The following is a 21216-nucleotide window of genomic DNA, read 5'->3' on the forward strand; positions in this document are numbered from 1 at the left end:
AAGCAGCCTTGTGTGGCACATTATCAAATCCCTTCTGAAAATCCAAGAAAATCACACCCACTACCTCTCTTTTGTCCACTCTGCTTGTTACTTCCTCGAGGAATTCTAACAGATTTGTCAGGCAAGATTTCCCTTTGCAGAAAACATGCTGACTTTGAAGAGCAAACACGAGGAAATCTGCAGATGCTGGAAATTCAAACAACAACGCACACAAAATGCTGGTGGAACACAGCAGGCTAGGCAGCATCTATAGGGAGAAGCGCTGTCGACGTTTCGGGCCGAGACCCTTCGTCAGGACTAACCGAAAGGAAAGATAGTAAGAGATTTGAAAGTAGTGGGGGGAGGGGAAAATGCGAAATGATAGGAGAAGACCGGAGGTGGTGGGATGAAGCTAAGAGCTGGAAAGGTGATTGGCGAAAGTGATACAGAGCTGGAGAAGGGAAAGGATCATGGGACGGGAGGCCTCAGGAGAAAGAAAGGAAGGGGGGGAGCACCAGAGGGAGATGGAGAACAGGCAAACAACTAAATATGTCAGGGATGGGGTAAGAAGGGAAGGAGGGGCATTAACAGAAGTTAGAGAAGTCAATGTTCAATGATCAATGTGTGGGCTAACCACCCACACCGGGATTATACTCGGGTTATGTCAAGAAAGTATAGTAAAGACCCCGGGGGCTCTGCCCCGGGGGTAGACCTGAGAGTCAGACAGGTTTTCCGTGTCCCGATTGTGGTCAGGTCTATCGTTCGCGCTCTGGTATATCTAATTACCGGCGTACTCACATGGTAAAGGAGGGTGGTGACGATGGCTTCATGTGCGGAATTTGTTCCGCCGTGTTCCGTTCGAAGGCCGGGTTAGGGCAGCACACACGGAGACAGCTCCCTGTCGAGCATAACATCAGGCGCATGGAGGAATTGCCAACTCGATGTGGGCACTGGACGGAGCAAGAAGATCTGGCCCTTACTCGTGGGGCTGGAGAGAGTTGGGTGCCTGAGCTGGGGCTCACTGGACTATACAAGAATCTTGCACCCCTGCTCCCTGGAAGGTCAGCCGAAGCTATCAAGAAGCGATTGAAGATCCTTGGCTGGTCCCCTCCCGACACCGTGCCTTCTAGTGCTGTGACCTTGGCAGCTATCCCAGAAGCGGGAACTGGGATGACTTCCGCGGAACTCGGTGCAGAAGCGATACCTCCGGGTGCGGATGAGGATGAGCGTGTCCTCGATGAAGATCCCATCCCATGATCCTTTCCCTTCTCCAGCTCTGTATCACTTTCACCAATCACCTTTCCAGTTCTTAGCTTCATCCCACCCCCTCCGGTCTTCTCCTATCATTTTGCATTTCCCCCTCCCCCCACTACTTTCAAATCTCTTACTATCTTTCCTTTCGGTTAGTCCTGACGAAGGGTCTCGGCCCGAAACGTCGACAGTGCTTCTCCCTATAGATGCTGCCTGGCCTGCTGTGTTCCACCAGCATTTTGTGGGTGATGCTGACTTTGACTTGTTTTATCATTGGTCTCCAAGTACCCCAAACCCACATCCTTAATAATAGACTCCAACACTTTCCCAGCCACTGAGGTTTGGATAATTGCCCTATAATTTCCTTTCTTTTGCTTTCCTCCCTTCTAAAAGAGTGGAGTGACATTTGCAATCTTCCAGTTCTCTGGGACAATGAACAAAGAAGAAGAACAAAGAACAATACAGCACAGTACAGGCCATTCAGCCCACAATGTTGTGCCACCCCTTAAACCCTGCCTCCCATATAACCCTCTACCTTAAATTCCCTCATATTCCTCCTGTCTAGTAGTCTCTTAAATTTCACGAGTGTATCTGCCTCCACCATTGACTCAGGCAGTGCATTCCACACACCAACCACTCTGAGTAAAATACCTTCCTCTGTTATCCCCCTTGAACTTTCCTCCCCTTACCTTAAAACCATGTCCTCTTGTATTGAGCAGTGGTGCCCTGGGGAAGAGGCGCTGGCTGTCCACTCTATCAATTCCTCTTAATATCTTGTACACCTCTATCATGACTCCTCTCATCCTCCTTCTCTCCAGAGAGTAAAGTCCTAGCTCAGTTAATCTCTGATCATAATGCATACTCTCTAAACCAGGCAGCATCCTGGTAAATCTCCTCTGTACCCTTTCCAATGCTTCCACATCCTTCCTATAGTGAGGTGACCAGAAATGGACACAGTACTCCATGTGTGGCCTAACCAGAGTTTTATAGAGCTGCATCATTACCCCACGACTCTTAAACTCTATCCCTAGACTTATGAAAGCTAACACTCCATAAGCTTTTTTAACTACCCTATCTACCTGTGAGACAACTTTCAGGGATCTGTGGACACGTACCCCCCAGATCCCTCTGCTCCTCCACACTCCCAAGTATCCTGCCGTTTTCTTTGTACTCTGCCTAGGAGTAAGTCCTTCCGAAGTGTACCACCTCACACTTCTCCGGGTTGAACTCCATCTGCCACTGCTCAGCCCACTTCTGCATCCTATCAATGTCTCTCTGCAATCTTAGACAATCCTACAACACTATCCACAACACCACCAACCTTTGTGTCATCTGCAAACTTGCCAACCCACCCTTCCACCCCCACATCCAGGTCGTTAATAAAAATCACAATAAGTAGAGGTCCCAGAACCCATCCTTGAGAGACACCACTAGTCACAACCCTCCAATCTGAATGTACTCCCTCCACCACGACCTCTGCTTTCTACAGGAGGCAAGCCAATTCTGAATCCACCTGGCCAAACCTCCCTGGATCCCATGCCTTCTGACTTTCTGAATAAGCCTACCATGTGGAACCTTGTCAAATGCCTTACTAAAATCCATGTAGATCACATCCACTGCACTACCCTCATCTATATGCCTGGTCACCTCCTCAAAGAACTCTATCAGGCTAGTTAGACTTGATCTGTCCTTCACAAAGACAACATTCGTCTGCCTCCAATCCTCTGGTACCATTCCCGTGGACAACGAGGACATAAAGATCCTAGCCAGAGGCTCAGCAATCTCTTCCCTCACTTCGTGGAGCAGCCTGGGGAATATTCCATCAGGCCCCAGGGATTGATCCAGCCTGATGTATTTTAACAACTCCAACACCTCTTCTCCCTTAATATCAACATGCTCCAGAACATCAACCTTACTCACAAGGATGCCAGAATCAAGTGATTCTTGAAAGACAATGGCCAATGCATCCATTATCTCTTCAGTAACCTCTCTCAGGACTCTGGGATGTAGTCCGTCTGGTCCAGGTGACTTATCCACCTTGACACCTTTCAGTTTGTCTAGCACTTTTTCCTTTGTAATAGCAATGGCACTAACTCCTGCTCCCTAACACTCAAGGGCCTCTGGTACACTACTAGTGTCTTTCACCATGAAGACTGATGCAAAGTACCCATTAAGTTCACCTGCCATTTCATTGACCCCCCATTACTACCTCACCAGCATCATTTTCCAGTGGTCCAATATCAACTCTCACCTCCCTTTTACTCTTTATATAACTGAAAAAAAACTTTTAGTGTCCTGTTTTATATCATCATCTAGTTTGCCCTCATATTTCCCCTTTCCCTTTTATAGCTTTTCCCTTCTTATCCCTTATTATAGCTTTTTTTGGTTGCCTTTTGTTGGATTTTAAAAGCTTACCAATCATCCAAATTCCCACTCACTTTTGCTGCCTTATATGCCCTTTCCTTGGCTTTTATGCAGTCCTTAACTTCCATTGTGAGCAACGGTTGCCTAGCCCTGCCATTTGAGACCACCTTCCTATGTGGGACATATCCATCCTGACCCTTGTGAACTCTTCCCCAAAACTTCTACCATCTCTGCTCGACCATCATTCCTGCCAGTATCCTAATGCAGTCCACCTTGGCAATATCGTCTCTGTAATTCTATTTATTCCATTGTGATACTGATACATGTGAGTTATACTTCTCCCTCTCATATTGCAGTATGCATTCAATCATATTATGATCTCTGCCTCCTAAGGGTTCCTTTACGTTAAGCTCCCTAATAAAATCTGGGTTATTACACAACACCCAATCTAAGATGGCCTTTCCCTGAGTAGGCTCAAGCATCTTTACTACTGTTTGTGGGTCTGTATATGTCCCATCAGGGTCTTTTTATCCTTGCAGTTTCCTAACTCTACCCACAAGGATTCTACACCTTCACCCTTTTGTAAGGTTTTTTTTTTACTTTTTACCATTACAGCCATGCCACCCCCTTGCCCACCTGCCTGTCCTTTTGATACAATGTGTATCCTTGGATGTTAAGCTCCCAACTATGATCTTCCCTCAGCCACAACTCAGTGATGCCATTAATATCATAGCTATCTCCATCTGTGTTACAAGTTCATCTACCTTAGTCCATATATTGTGTGCATTCAAATTTTACACCTTCAGTCCTGTATCCATCAGCTTTTTCAATTTTGCTCCTCTTCTATATCACAACTCATCCCACTGACTGCAATTTTACCCTATCATCAGCCTGTTCTTGCTAACAGTCTCACTACATACTGCCTCTGTAAACCAACTGCATCATCCTCAACCCGACCACTCCAGTTCCCATCTCCCTACCAAATTAGTTTAAACCCTCCCAACAGCTCTGGCAAACCTGTCTGCAATGATATTGGTCCCCTTCGGTTCAGGTGTAACCTGCCCCTTTTGTACAGGTCATACCATCCCCAGAAGAGATCCCAATGATCCAGAAATCTGAATCCTCTGCCCCCTGCCCCAGTTCCTCAGCTGTGCATTCACTGCCAGATACTCCCATTTTCACCTTCCCTGGCACATGACACAGGCAGCAATCCAAAACTTTTAACGCTGGTGTTCCTTCTTTTCAGATTTTTCCCTAATTCCTTATGTTCATTCTTCACCACCTCCTCACCTAACCTACCTATGCCATTGGTGCCAGTACTTCCAGATACTCAGCTTCTCCCTTTAGAGTGTCATGGACTGGACCCAATCTGAGACATCCCTGACCCTGGCACCAGAGGGAACATGACACTCGGGTGTCTCTATCCCATCCACAGAACCTTGTCTCTATTTATCTAACTATGGAATCTCCTTTCATTACTGCAGTCCTCATCATCTCTCTGCTCTTCTGAGCTACAATACCAGACTCAGTGCGAGAGACCTGGTCACCGTGGCTCTGCCCTGGTTGGTTGTCCCTCTCTACTCTATCCAAAATGTTATACTTATTATTAAGTGGAATGACCACAGGGGTACTCTGTACTGGCTCCCCATTTCTCTTCCTTCTCCTGAGAGTCACCCAGTTACCTACTTGCTGCAGCCTAGAGGTGACTACTTCTCTGTAGCTCCTGTCTATTACTTCCTCAGTCAAATGTATGACCCAAATGTAATCGAGTTGCAGTTCCAGTTCCATAACATATTCTCTGAGGAGCTGCAGCTTGGTGCACCTGATGTAGATGTGATTATCTAGCAGGCTGTAGGTCTTCCAGAATTCCCACATCTTACACAAAGAACAAATCACAGCCCTTGTAGTCATTCTTGACTGCTCCAACTATGCCCCAACAGATGAGGTATTAAGAATAAAGAAGAATTTTACCTGATACTTACCTCACCCAAGCCTGATCTCACCTACGCCTGATGAGCATCCCCACTCTAACAATGACCACCTCACTTGCCCTGCCTTATTTTTATTCGCCCTTGCTAATGAATCCTGTTCACTGATTGGCAGAAGTTCAAACTCCCAATGGGGTGGAAAACATGATTATAGCATTTGTGGAGAAGGTGTTAGGCTAAATTGTAGCAACTGTGGAGGAGAACATCGCTCTGTTTATGCAGGATGTCCCACCGCTGCCTGTAAGGAGTTTATACATTCTCCCTGTGACCACATGGGTTTCCTTCGGGTGCTCCAGTTTCCTCCCACATTCCAAAGATATAACATTTTGTAGGTTAATTGGCCATTGTAAATTGTTTTGTGATCAGGTTCAGATTAAATCGGGGGATTGCTGGGTGGCACAGTTCGAAGGTCCTGAAGAGCCTACTCTGCGTTATATCTCAGTAAATAAAATAAATATAAGAAAGCTGTGAAAGTGCAGTGTGTTTGGATGGAAGTTGGCATATCATATTCAGAGACTCTGCAGAAAGTACAGAAGACAGAGTCAATGGACCTATTCAACTCGGAATGCAGGTGGTGGGGTCGGGGGAAGGTGGAGTTGCACTACTAATCAGGGACAATATCATAGCTACACTCACGGGAGGCATAATGGAGGGTTCAGACACTGAGTCCATTTGGGTAGAACTCAGGAATAGAATGGTGCAATCCCACTGATGGGATTGTACTACAAACCCTGTCCAGGATATCGAGGAACAGATATGTAAACAGATCAAGGAAATGTGTAAAAGTAATAGAGTTGTTATCATGGGGGATTTCAACTTTCCTCATATAATCTGGGATCTTCTTCGTGCAAGGGGTTTAGATGGGGCAGAATTTAGTGTATGTACAAGGGTTTATTAAACTAATATGTAGACAGTCCAACAAGAGGAGGGGCTGTTAAGTAATGAGCCTGACCAAGAGACTGACCTTTCAGTGGGTGAGCAGTCAGGAAACAGTGATCACAAGTCCTTAACTTTCAGAATAGCTATAGATTAGGACAGGTATGGTCCTTGTGGCAGAGTTTTAAATTAGAGTAGGAGTTTGTGCAGTTTGTGATGTATATAAATAACTTGGATGAAATGTAGATGGGTGAGTTAGTAAGTTTGTGGATAATACCAAGATTGGTGAGGTTGTGGATAGTGTAGAAGGCTGGCAAAGAATACAGCACACTATAGATCAGTTGCAAATATGGGCAGAGAAATGACAGATGTAGTTTAACCCTGATGAATATGAGGTGTAGCACTTTGATAGGGCAAATGCAAGGGCAAGACGCTTAACAATGTTGCTCAGCAAAGAGATCTTGGAGTCCAAGTTCATAGATCCATGAAAATGGCTACACAGACCTATCAGGTGCTTAAGGAGGCCTAAGGAATGTTTTCCCTTACTCATTGACGCATTGAGTTCAAAAGTCAAGAGGTTACGCTGCAACTTTATAAAACTCTGATTAGGCCTCATCTGGGGTATTACATACAGTTCTGATCGCCCCACTATAGGAAGGATGTTGAGGGTCTGGAGAGGGTGCAGAAGACATTTACCAGGATGCTGCCTGGTTTAGAGGGCATGTGCTATTGTGAGAGGTTGGACAAACTTAGGTTGTTTCCTTTGGAGCGGAGGAGGGTGATGGGAGATCTGATAGAGGTTTATAAGATTGAGAGGCATAGATAGATAGACAGAGAATATCTGTTTCCTAGGGTAGAAATGTCTAATACCAGAGGACATGCATTGAAAGTGAGAGGATTTGGGTTCAAAGGGGAAATGAATAGTGGACGCCTGGAATGTGCTGCCTGGAATGGTCATAGAGGCAAATACATTAAAGATTTTTAAGAGATGTTTAGATAGGCACATGAATATGAGAAGGATGGAGGGATATGGACATTGTGTATCTATGAGAGATTAGTTTTTGGGGGGTTTTGATTTAATTTTAGCTGATTCAGCACAACATTGTGGTCTGAACATCCTGTTCCTGTGTTGTACTGTTCTATGTTCTATGTTTTAACCCTTGTGAATGGTTAACAAGTATGGGTGGAAATGGTACATATATAAGGTTATATGTTGTGAAGATTTTAATGCTTATAGTACTATGTGGGGTAGTAGTGACACAAATGTGAATGGGGTGCTGTTGGAGAACTTTCTGCAAGAAAAGTGTTTGGTGTGCTTGAATGGTAGTAAGAGTTAAAGGATAAGTCTATTCCACACACCATTTCAGCTGTAGATCTTACACTGGTATCTGAGGATATAACAAGTGTGTGTAACTGGGAAGTGAAAAATGATACAACAGTGGAAAGTGATCCTTTCCCCATTATCTGAACAATGGGAATAGTTGTGTAACAGAGGAAAGATTCCCATAACCCCAGATGAAATTTTGAAAAGGCAAATTGGGATGTATTTGATGATTTATGTGATAATAAATCTCCTGATCTATTTTTTGGAGGATATCGAGTTGAGATGAGTAAAAATTCCTTGTACTCTGTACACAACTCAGGGATCAATTCCCAGATTGTCGGGAGCTGTAGACGGATGAAAGTAAAAAGGCTGTGAAGGAGCAGAATGAAGCTCGGCAGTGATACTCCTATCCATCTTTCATATAATAATAAAGAGCTCAAGCTACAGTTAAACCGTAGTGAAAGGGCATAGAAAACGTAATGGAGAATGTACTGTGATAGCACTGGAAAGAGGTCCAGGTAAGGGAAGTTTGAAGTTTGATACAAAAAGTAGGGGGAGTTAGAAAATGTGATGTATTACCAGTTTTGAATGATGGGGAGAAAGTTACCATTGCTAACTCTAAAAAGAGCAGACTTATTAGTAAAAATATAGTTTGTCCAATTTACGTAAAGAAGAAAGGTCTTGTAGAGACACAGTTTTGGAAAGCAATCCTCAGATTGTTGAGAAAAAAGAATGTTCCAGTTCCTGCTTGGATGTCAAATTTCCTGAAATTAAAAGAGCTGGTCAGACATCACCTGAGAAAGATTATATTTGTTATATGTTCACACGGTTATCAAATTCAAAACTTATGTTGGCTTTGAAATTATTTAATACAATATGGGTTGAAGGATGACCTCCTGCTTCCTGGAAATCAGCAGTTGTTATCCCTATATTGAAACCTGTTAGGGATCAATCTGATCCTTCCAGTTCTCCAACTTCACATGCACATAAGATAATGGAATGAATGGTGATAGCAAGGCTTTTTTATTTTGTAGAAAGTAATGGAAGATTAGCTGTATACCAATCTTGATTTCAGAAAGGGAGAATATCCATGGACTCAATGTTCAGTTTGGAGTCTGATATTCGCAAGGCTCAAGTGGTAGCAGTTTTCTTTGATGTAAAGAAAGCTTATGAAATATTATGGACAAAAGGGTCTCTACTTAAACTGGAAAAGATGGGAATAGGTGATGGAATATTCAACTGGATTCAAGAATTTTTGTGTGATAAAAAGATACAAGTTAGGGTGGGAGCAGCATTCTCTAGGGAGTATGACATAGAGAATGGGAATCCGTGGGGGAATGTGTGTAGCCCATTTATTTTAAATATTATGATTAATGATATTTTCTTAAATGTTGGCTTAGGCTTTTCCAAATCATTATATGCTGATGATGGTGCAGTGTGAAAGAGAGGCAGGAGTATAAATTATATAGTTAGGAAAGTACAGATAGCTATTAATGATGTAGAGGAATGGGGATGTCAGGGATAGGTTAAAATTTCTGTTGCAAAGACTCAAGTTTTTTGCTTTTCTAAAATAAACATTACACCCACAATTGATCTCAAGTTATATGTTAAATCTCTTAAATCAGAGTCAGTGGTAAAGTTTCTAGGTATGTGGGTGGACACAAGGCTAACATGGAAGGTGCATGTGATTGAAATTCTAGTGAAATGTTATAAAAAGCCCTTAATGTGCAAATGTGCTTGGTTAGGTGTGATTGGGGAGTGAGAAGGAGATAAATTAAACAAATGTATATTCCTTTAATCAGGTCTGTCTTTAATTATGGATGTGTTGCTTGTGGGTCAGCCTCACCAGCGGTCTTAAAACCCCTAGATAAAGTATTAAATCATCTCCAATTTTAGCATTCCTGGTAGAAATGGATCAAGTATCATTATATACACACAGGTTACAGTTAGCAATGGTTTATTGAGTCATAATTTGGTTATCCAATATTATCAACATTAGTAAAGTGTCAGGAGTACTGTGTTCATAAGCCCCTCAGTTTTGGGTGGATGGGAAGTGAATGGGCACAAAATCTTGTGTTGTTTAATGTGGATTATTGTCCCAGTGCACCCTTTTTTGTCACTCCTCCATGGTTTTTCCCTTTGTCTGTGGTTGACTTGGGCCTTCACGAAAAGATCAAGATGAAGAGTGATTGTTTATCAGTGGCAAAGGAAGTTCAGCAATACAGTCAGCCCTCCTTATCCGCAAGGGATTGGTTCCGGGACCCCCCGCGGATACCAAAAAACATGGATGCTCAAGTCCCTTATATAAAATGGTGTAGTGTTTGCACATCCTCCCATATACTTTAAATCATCTCCCGATTACTTATAATTCCTAATACAATGTGTTATGCCCGCAGCCCCCTCCTTTGTGAGAATTGCAAGAGCACTAGTGGGTTGGGTCAGTGGACCCAGGAAATGGGAGAGAGACGTGCCGAATGCCTCGTTCCCCGGCGATGCAAAATAACGCGACATTGGCCATTGTCTCTTGGAGACACGTTTGTGGATTGCGATGCTATGCTACGTGACAGCCCTCGGGCAAAGTGGGCTGGGTGACGGGGAGAGATTGCATCATCCCCCAACCTGATTGACATCTTCAACCCTGCAAGTCAGGATAAAAGAGGGGCTGTAGGAACAGCCCCCTCAGATGCACCAGAAGAAATGCTAGCGATCCCGTAATAGTGGGAAGCCATTTGAAGGAAGCCACGTGCGTTCGGTTCCCTTGCCTGGGAGCCGGTGGCTGGTACCACGGACAACGATTTTTGAACTAATAACGGGAAACCAACTCCCCGGACTCAACGGATCGGCCTCATAAAAGACTCGGGCAAGTTTAAGACTATCTCTCTCTACAACCCAAAAGAGCTGCATCTTTAATGACAATTGACTTTTATTTCTTTATCGGACAATACAGTAACCCCTAGACAAATGATAGAGTTATTTCTTATTGATGATTATGATTATACCCGCGCTTTGAGATTGAGTATTGATGACATATATTATCTGAATGTTTGTATTAATCTTATTTTTGTGCCCCTCTATAAATAAAGACTTTTAAAAATAGTACCATCAGACTTCAACGGACCTCTCTATCTTTGCTGGTAAGTGACCCAGTTACGGGGTACATAACAACTTGGGGATCTCGTCTCGGGATTTGATACCAAATTGGAGGGCCAGTGAATCAGGATTGTAAGTCCAAACCTGGATTTGGTACGCGGGTAGCCAGACGGGAAACCAGCAAAGTTGGATGTGGATGAATTTATAGGAAACCCGACTAGAGGTGGCCACCAAATCAGACTTGGTAAATTTGGTGAAGGGGTTAAACCTCGCAGAGGTGAGGTCGTCAATGAAAAAGCAGGAGGTGCGAAGGGCCATAACTCAGTACTACATTGAGAAGAATGTGTTTGCAGCTGAGGTATTGGAAAATATCCCTGAAGAGGTACCAGCTAGTGGGACGGCTCAGTTAGAGTTGGAGAAATTAAGGTGGGAACATGAAATTAAGTTAAAGCAGCTGGAAGCAGCCGAGAAAGAGAGAGAGAGAGAAAGGGCCGAGAAAGAAAGGGAGCATGCGATCCATCTAAAGGCATTAGAGGTGAAAAGGGAGCAGGAAAGAGCTGAGAAGCAAAGAGAGCATGAACTTCAGTTAAAAGAGCTGGAAGCAGCTGAGAAGGAGAAGGAAAGGGCCGAGAAGGAGAGGGAGGCAGAGAAACAGAGGAAACATGACTTGGAGATGGAGAAGTTAAAGCAAGAGCAACAAGGTCAGGAGTCAGACCGAGGGGAGCGGTTTGATGTTAGTCAGGCATTGTGGTTAGTACCCCCGTTCGAGGAGACGGATGTTGATAGTTATTTCTTGCTTTTTGAAAAGGTGGCAGTGAATCAGAAGTGGCCCAGAGCACAATGGGTGGCATTGTTACAAAGAGTGTTAAAAGGGAAGGCACAGCGGGCATATGCCGCGTTGTCCATGCAGGGGAAAGAGGAGGAGAGTTATGACAAAGTAAAGGCGGCCATTCTCCGGGGTTACGAGCTAGTACCTGAAGCATATAGACAAAAGTTCAGAAATTTACGGAAAGGGTGGAATCAGACGTATACCGAGTTTGCCCATGAGAAGGGGGGTGCTCTTGGACCGTTGGTGCACCGCAGAAATAGTGGACGAGGATTATGGGCGTCTCCGGGAGTTAATTTTGATTGGGGAATTTAAAGGTTGTGTTCCGGAGGAGATCCGGATGTATTTGAATGAGAAGCCGAATAAGTCCATCTCAGAATTTGCTAGATTCGCAGATGAATATGCCCTAACCCACAAGGCAAAGTTTTCCTCGAATAAAAGTTCCCCGAGGGACCGTGGGAACGATCGAGAAAGTCCACCGGCTGAGGCAGAGGCCCCACCGGGAGCTAGTGGTAAGGTTGAGGGGGAAAGGCCAGACGGCCAGAGATTTCCGGCCTCAGCTTGACCTGTTTTAATTGTGGGAAGGGCGGGCATGTTGCGTCTTGGTGCTTTGCTCCTAGGAGGGAGATGGGAAAAGGGAAAGCAGCAGTCCCTATCGGATGTGCCGTGGTAATCAGTAAATCGACAAGAGAGCCCCGGGTAGACAGAGTACGAGGAGGGTCTGAGACTTGTCGGTCACACGGAACCGTGTCTTTGAGGAAGGGGGACCCACCAATTCCCGTACGAATCTGGAGAGACACGGGGGCTGAGTTGTCGTTGATCAGCAGTAAGGTACTAGAATTTGGTCGAAAAACGGGTATGGTAGCCGTGAAGGGAATAAATAAAAGGATAGAAATGGTACCCTTACGTAAGGTCATGATGGATTGTGAGCTGGTGTCTGGACCAGTTGAAATAGGGGTGCTATCAGAATTCCCGAGAACTGACGTGGACGTCCTTCTTGGTAACGATTTAGCCGGGGGTAAGGTTTGGGCCGCCATGACGCTCATAAAACAGCCTGTGAGTGTTGAGGCTCCGCCCCTAGCTTCCAAGAGCTATCCCGCATGCGCGGTCACTCGCAGCCTGTCGAGAGTGGCAGCTGAGAACGAGAGCAGTTTAAATCTGGCCAGTTTCGATTTGGCTGAGACGTTTTTACCGACCCTGTGCCACGAGGGTTTAGAGGGTGGAAAAACGAAGAGTGGTAAAGTGAAAGAGGGTAAGGGAGAGGAGGTAGATCTTCCCTTAGCAAGGAGCAAGGTTCTAGAGGCAGAAAATAAAGGTGAGGAACTGTTAGAGCGGTTAAGAGGTCCAGAGTTGGACATGGATGATCTGTCTGGTGTGGCAGACCTGTTTGACGAAGTTGAAAATTCTAAAGATGTTCCCAACAATGAAATGAGGGCAGTCCTAGATGAAAAGGGTGCCCTTGCCTTGAAGAAGCCTGCTGGGTTGACAGATGAGATTGTTTCAGCCCGCGGGGTTGAGTTTACTCCGGAAGGGAGTTGCCCAGAGAGTAACTGGGAGGATCAGGGGAATTTAGAATTTGAAAAGGGTACGGGCATTGGAGGCCTGGAAGAGGTCAATGTCCCGTTTGAGTGTGTCCAAGATGGGGATGCACGTGGTGCTGAACCTAGTAACAGAGCTCAGAAAAAGTCTGAGGTATCTGATTCAGCTGAACGAGACGGCCGTCCTTTTGGGTCAGATAGACTGGGTTCTGGGAAGAAAGGGTTAACCCTGGTAATCATGGGAAGTGAGAGTTCCCAGGTGTTTGTGCTCGAAGGTGTGGTGAAACTCAATGCGGAGCTCAAAAATGGGGAGATAAATATTATTATGGAAGGAAACGGGAAATCGGCAGTTCCCAAATCGAATGAAGAAATTTTAAACCCTGCAGATCGCTTACAGATTAAGCTGGGAGATGCCGGGGCCCCCCACCCTATTGTTATTCCAGAATGGGGTGTGACGAGGCAGAATCTGAAATGCTGCTTGAACAAAGAGTTCAAATTAAAAACCAAAAGCCTGAAGGGTCCTGACGAGAGGGATAGCCACCTGTGTAAAATTAAAGAATTGGGTGGAAATGGTCTAAGTTTGGGACATGGTGTTGATAAAATAACCCCTATGAAAGAGGCGGGCGGGAGTTTACCTTGCCAAACTACCCGAGTTCCTCACGTAGGAACTCCCCGGAAAAGAGACGACGGTAAATGAAGGGCGCCATTTTTTAAATAGCCCAGCCGGTTGTACGGGATTTTGACAAAGCATGTGAATAATAAAGACAAACCCCTTGGAAGACTGCCTGTTAAGTTGAAAGCAACATAACGATTGGTATTTGCAGGTCCTTTAGTAGTATACCCGTAAGCTTAAGATCACAACTCGTTAGTTTTGTTTGCTGGGAAAAAAAATAGGTGGTTATTAAGTTGAAGTCTGATGCTATAAGACTTTAGTAAGGTACAAGATGTTAAAATATTGAAGGAAGTGACACTGTAATCGTTAACTGTTTGGATGCTGAATTGAATGTATCACTGTATTACTCTGTAGAAAAGAAAAACCTTGGTATTGTGTTAGCTTCCCCAATCCTGTAAGACTCTGTACTACTTCGTTTTAACCGCTGGTAAAAACACTTTGAAGAGGGGAAGTGTTATGCCCGCAGCCCCCTCCTTTGTGAGAATCGCAAGAGCACTAGTGGGTTGGGTCAGTGGACCCAGGAAATGGGAGAGAGACGTGCCGAATGCCTCGTTCCCCGGCGATGCAAAATAACGCGACATTGGCCATTGTCTCTTGGAGACACGTTTGTGGATTGCGATGCTATGCTACGTGACAGCCCTCGGGCAAAGTGGGCTGGGTGACGGGGAGAGATTGCATCATCCCCCAACCAATTGACATCTTCAACCCTGCAAGTCAGGATAAAAGAGGGGTTGTAAGAACAGCCCCCTCAGACGCACCAGAAGACACGCTAGCGATCCCGTAATAGCAGGAAGCAATTTGAAGGAAGCCATGTGCATTCGGTTCCCTTGCCTGGGAGCCGGTGGCTGGTACCACGGACAACGATTTTTGAACTAATAACGGGGAACCAACTCCCCTGACTCAATGGATCGGCCTCATAAAAGACTCGGGCAAGTTTAAGACTGTCTCTCTCTACAACCCAAAAGAGCTGCATCTTTAATGACAATTGACTTTTATTTCTTCATCGGACAATACAGTAACCCCTAGACAAACGATAGAGTTATTTCTTGTTGATGATCATGGTTATACCCGCGCTTTTAGATTGAGTATTGACGACATATATTATCTGAATGTTTGTATTAATCTTATTTTTGTGCCCCTTTATAAATAAAGACTTTTAAAAATAGTACCATCAGACTTCAACGGACCTCTCTATCTTTGCTGGTAAGTGACCCAGTTACGGGGTACGTAACAAATGTAAATGTGATGTAAATAGTTACTATACTGTAATATTTAGGGAATATTGCCCAGAATACTGACACGACCATGGCAGGTCTCATCAGCAAGAACGACGAGTCAGCATACAGAGAGGAGGTGCAGCGGCTAACGGACTGGTGCAGAACCAACAACCTGTCTCTGAATGTGAACAAAACAAAAGAGATGGTTGTTAACTTCAGGAGGGCACAGAGTGACCACTCTCTGCTGAACATCGATGGCTACTCAGTAGCGATCATTAAGAGCAGTAAATTTCTTGGTGTTCACCTGGCGGAGAATCTCACCTGGTCCCTCAACACCAGCTCCATCGCAAAGAAAGCCCAGCAGTGTCGCTACTTTCTGCGAAGGCTGAGGAAAGTCCATCTCCCACCCCCCATCCTCATCACATTCTACAGGGGTTGTATTGAGAGTATCCTGAGCAGCTGCATCACTGCCTGGTTTGGAAATTGCACAGTCTCGGATCGCAAGACACTGCAGTGGATAGTGAGGTCAGCTGAGAAGATCATCGGAGTCTCTCTTCCTGCCATTACAGACATTTACACTACACACTGCATTCACAAAGTAAATAGCATTATGAAGGACCCCATGCTCCCCTCATACAAACTCTTCTCCCTCCTGACATCTGGCAAAAGGTACCGAAGCATTCCGGCTCTCACGACCAGACTATGTAACAGTTTCTTCCCGCAAGCTATCAGACTCCTCAATACCCAGAGCCTGGACTGACACCAACTTACTGCCCTCTACTGTGACTATTGTCTTGTTTATTATTTATTGTAATGCCTGCACTGTTTTGTGCACTTTATGCAGTCCTGGGTAGGTCTGTAGTCTAGTGTAACTTTTTTCAGTGTTGTTTTTACGTAGCTCAGTGTAGTTTTTGTACTGTTTCATGTAGCACCATGGTCCTGAAAAACGTTGTCTCATTTTTACTGTGTACTGTACCAGCAGATATGGTCGAAATGACAATAAAAAGAGACTTGACTTGAATAAAAACTGTATATGTTCCTCTCGCTCACAACACAAGCAGCAAACGAACGAGACGCAAGGTGAACAATGATCAAACAACGAGTAAAACTTGTAATACCTGTACAGTAGTTGTTACACTGTCTTGTTTAGGGAATAAGGATGCTTTCGAGGAGTCTCAATAATACTAAAGTCAGGAACTGTGGAGGTTGAGGGTTGAGAATCTTCAAGCGTTGAACTTCGAGACTTCAGAATTGAAGATGCTTTAGTTAGAAACAGTGTTATAGGAAGCTGTCTCTCCTTTTTCTTTGCATTATCAAACAAATCTTGCAGTGGTTGTAGGCATGTTGTTATCCCTCGGGTGAGATGGAGGTGTAGCGATGTGCTACAAACAGCGCTGAAATAATGACATGCATGTAAGTCATTTTGGGACTAGTTTATTCAAACTTCACGGCACTGGCATTTAAATCCCTAGCGCCTACCCTCTCTGGGCGGAAATGACGTCAGAGGTGCATTACCAAAGTCTCCCCCCGCGCGCTGGCTATTTGTGAGCCGGTTCGCCTGCGCAGAAAGTGGGTCGCCACATAACCCCCCCCCCCAGAAACAGCGATACACCCCCCAATGTCCACAGTCTGGATCGGCCTCTGTTTGGGAGGTCTGCCTCTGCGCCGCGGTGCCTGAACCTCGACCGGCTGTGCCAAGTCCACATGGGCTGGTTTGAGTCGGTCCACCGTGAAAACCTCCTCTTTCCCCCCAATGTCCAGTACGCACGTGGACCCGTTGTTGTTGATCACCTTGAACGGCCCCTCGTACGGCCGCTGTAGCGGTGCCCGGTGTCCGCCCCTTCGTACAAACACAAACTTACAGTTCTGCAGGTCTTTGGGTACATGGGTCGGGGTCAGTCTGTGCTGTGAAGTTGGTACGGGGGCCAGGTTGCCGAGCCTTTCACGTAGCCTGTCCAGGACTGCTGCGGGTTCTTCCTCTTGCCCCCTTGGGGCTGGTATGAACTCTCCCGGGACAGCCAGGGGCGCGCCGTACACCAACTCGGCCGACGAGGCATGCAGATCCTCTTTGGGCACTGTATGAATTCCAAGCAGGACCCAGGGAAGCTCGTCCACCCAGTTAGGTCCTCTCAGGCGGGCCATGAGAGCCGACTTCAAGTGACGGTGGAAGCGTTCCACCAGTCCGTTCGACTGTGGGTGGTAGGCAGTTGTGTGGTGCAGCTGCGTTCCCAACAGGCTGGCCACAGCTGACCACAGGCTGGAGGTGAACTGGGCGCCTCTGTTGGAGGTAATGTGGGCCGGTACCCCAAAGCGTGCTACCCATGTTGCAATTAGTGCTCGGGTGCAGAAATCGGCAGATGTGTCGGTGAGCGGGACCGCCTCTGGCCACCTCTTGAACCGGTCTACCATAGTTAGGAGGTACCGCGCTCCTCAGGACACTGGTAAGGGGCCCACGATATCCACATGAATGTGGCCGAACGTCTGGTGGGTGGGTTCGAACTGCTGCGGCGGGGTTTTAGTGTGCCGCTGCACCTTGGTTGTTTGGCACTGCGCGCACGTTCTGGCCAATGTACTGACCTGCTTGCGAAGTCCGTGCCACGCGAACTTGCTGGAGACCAGCCGGACGGTTGTCCTGATAGATGGGTGTGCCAAACCGTGTATGGAGTCGAAAACTCGCCGCCTCCAGGCTGCCTGATGGGACGAGGTTGGCCGGTAGCCACGTCGCACAGGAGGGTCCTATCACCTGGGCCTACGAGAAAGTCCTGCAGCTGCAAACCCGAGACTGCGGTCCTGTAGCTGGGCATCTCGTCGTCTGCCTGCCGCGCCTCCGCCAGTGCTGCATAGTCCACCCCCAGGGACAGGGCCTGGACAGCTGGTCTGGAGAGTGTGTCCGCCACGACGTTGTTCTTTCCCGAGACACGTTGGATGTCCTTCCAGTACTCGGAGATGTAGGACAGATGTCGCTGCTGACGAGCCGACCAGGGATCGGACACCTTCGTGAATGCAAAGGTCAACGGTTTGTAGTCTGTGAACACGGTGTACAGCCTGCCTTCCAAGAAGTACCTGAAATGCCGGATTGCCAGATACAGTGCCAACAGCTCCCGGTCGAAAGCACTGTACTTGAGTTTGGGTGGTCGTAGGTGCTTGCTGAAGAATGCCAGGGGTTGCCAGCGCCCCTCGATGAGTTGTTCCAGCACCCCACCGACTGCTGTGTCGGATGCATCCACCGTGAGGGCGGTCAGAACATCCGTTCTGGGGTGCACCAGCATCGCGGCATCTGCCAAGGCTTCCTTGGCTTTAATGAAAGCGGCCACGACCTCCTCGTCCCAAGTAATGTCCTTGCCTTTACCCGACATCAGGGTGTACAAAGGGCACATGATACGGGCTGCTGAGGGGAGGAAACGATGGTAGAAGTTCACCATACCAACGAACTCCTGCAGGCCTTTGACCGTGTTGGGCCGGGCAAAGTGGCGGATCGCGTCTACCTTGGTGGGCAGAGGTGTTGCCCCGTCTTTGGTAATCCAGCGGCCCAGGAAGTCGATGGTATCGTGACCGAACTGGCATTTGGCTGGGTTGATCGTGAGGCCGAAATCACTCAGGCGGGAGTAGAGCTGGCGGAGGTGGGACAGATGCTCCTGGCGACTACTGCTGGCTATTAGGATGTCGTCCAAATAGATGAACGCAAAGTCCAGGTCGCATCTCACCGCATCCATTAGCTGCTGGAACATCTGTGCGGCATTCTTCAGGCCGAACGGCATTCGGAGGAACTTGAACAGGCTGAACGGGGTGATGAGTGCTGTTTTGGGGATGTCTTCAGGGTGCACCAGGATTTGATGGTATCCCCGGACGAGGTCTACTTTGGAAAAGATTCTTGCCCCGTGCAGATTTGCTGCAAAGTCCTGTATGTGCAGCACGGGGTAGCATTCTGGAGTTGTAGCCTCATTCAGTCTGCGGTAGTCGCCGCATGGTCTCCAACCCCCGGCTGCTTTGGGCACTATGTGCAGGGGGGAGGCCCACGGGCTGTCAGACTTCCGTACGATCCCCAATTCCTCCATCCTCTTGAACTCCTCCTTCACCAGGTGGAGCTTTTCCGGGGGGAGCCTTTGTGTGCGGGCGTGGAGGGGTGGTCCCTGGGTCGGGATGTGGTGCTGTACCCCGTGTCTGGGCATGGCTGCCGTGAACTGCAGTGCCAGAATCGATGGAAAGTCCGCCAGGATTCTGGTGAATTCATTGTCCAACAGCGTAATGGAGTCCAGGTGTTGGTCCGGCAACTTGGCTTCACCCAGGGAGAATGTCTGGAAAGTCTCGGCATGTACCAGTCTTTTCCCTTGCAAGTCGACCAGCAGGCTGTGAGCTCGCAAGAAGTCTGCCCCCAGGAGTGGTTGGGCCACGGCGGCCAGTGTGAAGTCCCACGTGAACCAGCTGGCGCAGAACTGCAGCTGCACTGTGAGTGCCATAGGTCCGTATCATGCTGCTGTTTGCGGCCCTCAGGGTGGGTCCTGGCTTCCTGTTGTGGGTGTCGTACCCCGTTGGGGACAAGACGCTGATCTCCAAGACGGTGTTGACCAAGAAGCGGCGTCCCGACTGTTTGTCCCAGACGTACAAGAGGCTGTCCTGGTGGCCAGCCGCCATAGTCATTAGTGGCAGCTGGCCCTGGCCCTGGCCCTGGCCCTTGCAGGGCAGGCGACAACGACGGGCTTGTGTGCCCCACCACTGGTGGTAGAAACTTCACTGTTCACTGGCCTCCTCACTCCTGCCTGTGTGTTGTGTGCACCCTCCTGCCGGGCCTGGTCTGGTCTGCTGTTGGGCGTGTGGCCTGGTAATCTGACGGACGGACGCCACGCTCTCTCTCTTGGCTTTCCACAGCACGTCTGCCTGGGCCACCACCTTCTGGGGGTCGCTGAAATCTGCGTCGACCAGCAGCAGATGTATGTCCTCGGGCAGTCAGTCTAGGAACGCTTGCTCAAACATAAGGCAGGGCTTGTGTCCGTCAGCCAGGGACAGCATCTCGTTCATCAATGCTGACGGCAGTCTGTCTCCCAAACCGTCCAGGTGAAGCAGGCGGGCACCCCGCTCACGCCGTGAGAGGCCAAAGGTCCCAATGAGTAGCGCCTTGAATGCTTCATATTTGCCTTCTTCCGGGGGCGATTGTATGAATTCTGCAACCTGGGTGGCCGTCTCCTGGTCAAGGGTGCTCACCATGTGGTAGTAATGCGTGGAATCAGAAGATATCTGCCGAATCTGGAACTAGGCCTCTGCTTGGCTAAACCACACGCGTGGTCGCAGCATCCAGAAAGTCGGCAGTTTTAGTGAAACTGCGTGAACAGATGAAGAGGCGGTCATCTTTGGTCCAAATTCCGTTTAGACCATCGGGGTCACCAATGTAGCGATGTGCTACACACAGCGCTGAAATAACAACACACAGTCGATAAGTTGTTTCGAGACTAGTTTATTCAAACTTTGCGGCGCTGGCATTTAAATGCCAGCGCCTGCCCTCTCCAGGCGGAAATGACATCAGAGGTGCATTACCAAAGTCTCCCCCTGCACGCTGGCTATTTGTGAGCCGGTTCGCCTGTGCAGAAAGTGGGTTGCCACAGAGGCTTCGTTCCAGGCTTCGAATAATGCTCGAACAACAAGTGCTGGAGGAGCACTTCCAGGTTTTCTCAATTCGCGGTTGGTTGAATTCGCGCATGCGGAACTTGCGGATAAGGAGGGTCGACTGGATATGCAAGGCAGATACTACGGATTCTTACATATCTACACAGATGGTTCAAAAGATCCAATGTCAGGTTGTAAAGTGCTTCTGCCTATGTTCCAAAGTTTCAGGTGATTATTAAGAAAAGATTATCAAAGTATTAATATTCATATCTGAAATGGTTGCTATCATTTCAGCCTTGGAATGAGTCAAAGTACGCCCTGATTATGTACTTCCTTGCTCTGATTTGTTCTTACTCTTGATATCTATTAAAACCGGTACTTCAAATTGTAGGCCAGACATTCTTCTTGAGATTGGACAACATTTGCTGAAGCTAAAGGGTCCAGGCCTGTGTTCCTACCCATGTTGTGGATGAAGGAAATGGGGTAGCAAAC

Source organism: Hemitrygon akajei, chromosome 29 (assembly GCF_048418815.1).
Source record: "Hemitrygon akajei chromosome 29, sHemAka1.3, whole genome shotgun sequence".
NCBI classification, from domain to species: domain Eukaryota; kingdom Metazoa; phylum Chordata; class Chondrichthyes; order Myliobatiformes; family Dasyatidae; genus Hemitrygon; species Hemitrygon akajei.